Source organism: Haliaeetus leucocephalus, unplaced genomic scaffold, assembly GCF_000737465.1.
Source record: "Haliaeetus leucocephalus isolate CR32 unplaced genomic scaffold, Haliaeetus_leucocephalus-4.0 Scaffold932, whole genome shotgun sequence".
Taxonomy (NCBI): Eukaryota; Metazoa; Chordata; class Aves; order Accipitriformes; family Accipitridae; genus Haliaeetus; species Haliaeetus leucocephalus.
In genome coordinates this window covers 1091529-1096842 of record NW_010973368.1, presented here as the reverse complement: position 1 = coordinate 1096842, position 5314 = coordinate 1091529, and the positions used below count along the sequence as shown (strand labels likewise).

At 40.0% G+C, this 5314-nt stretch overlaps 1 protein-coding gene across 1 annotated transcript in view; it reads left to right on the top strand.

Moving 5' to 3' along the window:
* The first annotated feature begins 5246 nt into the window (after window positions 1–5246).
* The window catches only part of BAZ1A (bromodomain adjacent to zinc finger domain, 1A), a 65910-nt gene continuing 65842 nt past the window's right edge, over window positions 5247–5314 (top strand). Inside the window, exon 1 of the mRNA XM_010583641.1 lies at window positions 5247–5268. The gene's annotated coding sequence lies outside the window, so the exon portion shown is untranslated. The remainder of the gene's footprint in view (window positions 5269–5314) is intronic.

Genomic DNA, 5314 nt, shown 5'->3' with positions numbered 1-5314 from the left:
CATGAAATCAAAACTGCAGCTTATTTTGTACCCAGGGCAAGCTACCACTCTACTCCAGCCCTCGTCTACCTGGGCTGAAGTGGTGGCCAGGGTCTAAGCACATGTAAAGAGCATTGTGGTGGGACTGTTCCACCTGCACACACCACGACTCGCCTGTGTGTTTTCAAGTGGGGAGGCATCCGGAGTCCCTGTCGAGCCAAGCTGGGGCTCCAGCAGCTACTGGCTTCTTCAGCTCTGCTTTTATTTGGCATCTACTATCGGAATAGTGCCTAGATAGTTAATCTCTTTGCCTCATCCTTCCTAAAGCCCTCTATGAGAGGTGAGTAGCGAGACAGAAGAAAATAAGGTGGGGGCCAAAGGAGTCTCATATTAAATGGATAAGTAAGTCACAATACTAGTCACAGTCGTGAGTCATCACATTTGTCAAATGAATGACTCTATGAAAATCCAATACGGTCTGTATTTGAGCAGAATTATATGTTTCAGATTGGCTCATCGCTGTAATCTTTGACTAAGTAAGCCAGATCAGCTACTGGGCGAACTTCTCTTCATGTGCTCCTCAGGAGAAACGGCACTGCATGGGATCTCTTTCGATATGCAGGCAGGTTTGTCTAATCTTAGTATTACTGAAAAAAAGTTGGGACTGTATAGTCATATAACAAAATCATAAAGTAACATCCTTGAAATTATTGGTTCTACTCATCAACTGGACAGAGAGGTGTTCAATATAAGTAATTCAAATAAGATGAATGCAAACTTAGTAAATGGTAGGTTAGTATTATGCAGTTCCAGATTTCTCAATCTTAAATTTGACTGCATAAAGAATATTGTATCGATTCAGATCCAGGTTTCAAGCAGGCAGATGCAGGATATTTAAATCTATTGTAAAATGCCATACATCACTCCAGTAGTGACAATATGCATATGTAGCAAAAGATAGCAAATTCACCCATCGTTCACTCAAAAACATTCATCAGTCATCATTCATTCTAAATGTTGGTTAGCAATGAGATATTCAGCATATTTTAGTGTCAGAAAATTACAGTAGTGTCAATACTTTGTATCCTGTGCACTGCAACTGTAAGAAAGAAAATGCAGTACCAATCTTCTCAGAATTTAAGCTGGTTTCAGAGGCACTATTAGGAAATGAACAGTGGTTTCACAACATCATTTTATCATTTTGTAATCAGGTTAGAGGCCAATCATACATGGTCATTGCTGCAAAGTAGATGAGGTCAGAGTTCCTCCCCACTAGTATAAGGTTATCAGCTTAAATACCTTTAATAGCCTTTTCTGAGAGGGAAAAAATAGGATATGATTAAAGTAAACTTTAAAGGAACATATCTCTTAATTTCTGGAGTTGCGTGGAAATTAAACACGCAATATCCGTTAAAAGCAGCGAGAACTGTATGTCTAAATCCTATTAAACTGTGAAAAAAAATGAAGAAGATGGAATGCCTTTCTGTGGAATAACTCTGATGATATAAGAAACATCTCAGTGCTCCCCGAGGGCTTTGCTGAAGGATGGGCCCTGCTGTATTGGGCGGTATTTAACCTTAGCAATAGGCAAAGCAGACTCGAGCCATGACTTACTGCCCTCTGTGATAGCAATAGACCCAAAAATTGTGCCTGTGTTTGCAACTGTGGAATGCCTGGGTTAAGACTATAAAGAAACTATCAAAAAATGTGACTGTATCAAAAATTCACTGACCACAGGGACTGATTCTTTACCTTTATTTGTGACTCATGTGGAAGCAAACAAGTGTTGAACGTGTCCAGCAGCTGCAGAATAAGGAACCTCCTATCCTTGTGATTACAGAACTTCTTTAAAAGCATGTTGAAATACAACTGAGCTAGAATGAAAGAAAAATGAAATGTGTTGTGAAAAATCATCCGCATATCTCTTCCCCCCCCTTTTTTTTTGACTGAAGTATGTTATTTATAAGTGAGCACGTTATTAAAAACTGAGCATAGCACTACAGCCAGTAAAAGACAATAGACCAAATGTTACTGTTACACACAGCTGGAGTGGATTGATAAAACCAGCACATTGTCTTTGCTCACATAGTTTAAAGTCTAAATAAAGATATATGATCAAAAGAGTAAATTGGCTCAGCAAGGTGGCGGAGAAAGGGCAAAAGGTGAAAAAAAGCTGTACCGGCAAGTTATAAAATCCATAATCGGATAAATAAGGTGTTTTTGCTGGGTGCCATAAGCTTTAAAAAAGTGATCTACAGTTTGTTTGCGTTACAGAAATGAAGGATTTTCAAAACAGCATTTGGAAAGAAAAAGAATGATACTATTCCCTAAAAATCTACTCGGTGCATTAAAATGAGTCAATGCTCACATATATGTTATAATTCTCCTTTTTTGCATGCTCCAGTCAACTGCGAAAAAGGTAGAGGTTATTGATATTATGTCATTTGACTGAACAGCTCACTAGCAATTTATCATTTACACAAATAAGTGCATTTTTCACATTTATCTTTTCAACCATGTGTTTTTTACAAAAATTAGAGTTGAGAACCTAGCATACCATTAAAAGTGCAAGGAAGTTCTTTATGAAGAAATCCAATGATTTTTTTTTTTTTCTCTCACTTCAGCCAAACCCTGAGGGAACAAGTGGCAACTTTGGAGGAAAAACAAAAAGAACAAAAAAGCAAGCAAGCAAGTGGCTAAACATACTCTACAGAAAAAACTTGCCCAATTACCTGAAAATATAGGTAAAACTGGGTAAAATTTCTGCTTTTGCAAGGTTCCAAGTATATTATTTGGCTAAACATTAGTTATTCCAATATAAAGTTAGGCATGAATTTAAAGTGGCAATGCTCTAGTAAAATAATTCCGTGTGCTCTACTTGTTCCAGAATAACAATAGTCACATGTGGAATTATTTGGTAATGGATAGAGCTGAATAGATATTTTGGAATATCTGAATAGATATTTTGGAGTGTCTTTGTGTAAAGCAGTTCTTGGTGGTTTAAAGACAGGAAGAAATAGGATAGGATAAGGAAAGAAATCTGTGATAAAGCAGGGAGCAAGTGAAAAGAAATAAAAATTTGCAAGTTGTGGGGAACTTTAAAGGAGCGGCTGGGGGAGCTACCCTGAGCCTGGGCCGACACTGTCCCTAGGAAATTGTTCTACCCTTGTAAAGCATAGAGACCAAGTGTTTGATAAGATTTTATGTTCCCAATACAGCTATTTTTAAAGTTCTGTGAATAAGAACTGCAACCTGCCTGGCTAGGGAACTCTGTTTAGTATGGCTGTTAGTGTATAAATCATCTTTTAAAAAGAAAGCAGCTTCCTTTTTGCTGCTCTGTGGCAAAATCCACATCAACAACCCCACTAAATATCATCAATAATCCCTTGTATCTTGAATCAAAACTATACTTTCAGTGATGTGTGTTAAGAAAACCAAATTATTGCAAAAATCAAACACAGTGTAAAAATACAATAAACATTCCCATGGAAGGAAAGTAACCTTTTTCTGATTTATCAGAATTCATTTCCATTGAATTCTCAATGCCCACTTAGTAGACGTTAGCTGGTGTCATAAAAAATTGTTCTAGTTCCTGCTGACCTGATTGGGAGCAGAATCAGAGCCTGGATTCGTGGATTTTGAAGAACAGAGCGCGATTCAGAGGTGAAAACTAAATGAACTGCTCCTCTGTATCCTAAGAACATGAAAACACAGTGCAACCCTATTACTCAGTGAGGATCTGTTCACTGGAAAATCACCGAGGGAATAATGAGGGGGGAAGAACAAGAGGAGGAGGAAAAGGTGAGAAGAAAAGAGAAAGAGGGCAAGAGAGAGTAAAAAGGAAAAGGGAATTTGCTTTTGATGTCACAGCTCTATCAACTCATGCATTTTTCATGGATACCAACTAGTGCTAAAATAATGCTGGGCTCCCAAACATCGTGATACTGGCTTAAAAATAATGAGATTTACAAAAATTCAAAACTCAGAGCTTGTCTTTTCCTTGGAACTTGTAAGCCTTTCGGGTTCTCATATTCAAGCTTTTCGCTCAAAGTTGAGATTTAGAAATGTAATTATTTTTAAGGAGACCTGGGGTTCCAATTTAATCACATCTGCTGAAGAGCTAGAGCTTAAAACAAAGCTAAGTGTTGCAAAATCTCACTGTAATCATAAGAGCTGGCAACACTAAATGTCATAACCATGGCATACTGTACAGTTTTGATGCAAAACGAACTAAAAATTACCAGATGTTAGGTACGAGTGCATTAACTCAAGTTGCATTTGTGCCCTTTGCTAGAAAGTAATTAAAAACTGAAAGTGAAGCCAGCTGGCAAATGAAAATAAACTGGTAGGACTCAGGAGTTAACCTGTTTTGTAGCTCAAGCTTTGTATTTTGTAAAGTTAACTAGAAGAAGCCAGCATTAACATTTCTCAGTGCTTTTGATTAAAACCTGATCACTTTTTAAACAAAGTAATTCATGGATTGGATGTAAACATTCTTTTAGGTTTTAGTCACACAGGCTACAGCAGTGCCGATCTTTGCCTTTACTTGCAGAGGTAAAGAAAACAACCTCTGCACAGGTGCAGGGAACAGCACGGGACCTTTATTTGCAGAAATTTACAATTTAAGTTGCAAACTTAAACTACTTAGGTATCAGCCTTCAGCTGTTATTCACCTCAGTAGTTCCGCGGAGTTTCTACAATTATTCTGTAGATTTTTCACGTAAGTGCTGGAGCTTGTGATGATGAACCACAATGGCTGTGGACTTTCTGTGCTTTTATGTCTTCAAGCTGGCTAGCACCCTTAAGAACACAATTAAATTAACACCCCGGTTTTAATTACCAATGGCACTGTAAATGAATTAGTGTTAAAAAAAAAAAGTGGTGAAAAATTAATACACTCGTAAAACCACGTAGTGACGTCTTCCGTGAACTGGAAAAAACCGAGGCAGTTAAGGGGCCCACGTACAACTCTCAGGCTCATCTCGATTCCATACAATCTCCCTTTCGGCAAAACACACCCGTATGCCCCTGTACGCGCTGATAGCGGTACGCTCCTGCGCTTTGGGGCTGCGAGAGACAGACAGACGTCTCCGGCATCGCTCTGTCAAACGCCGGAACCGCTGCGGGTCAGCCGAAGGGAAGAGCCCTGCAGCAGACGCGCCTGCCCTCGCTCGCAGGGCAGGTACTGAGGACAGGGGATCCCCCCGGGACGCCGCGGCTGGCCGTCTCCCAGGGGCCGGTGGTCTCCCAGCGGCTCGGCGGCTGCTCGGCGCCGGTTCGGAAGCGCTGGTAATGCCGGTGGCAGGAGGCGCGGGCGGGCAGCGCCGCCCGCCGC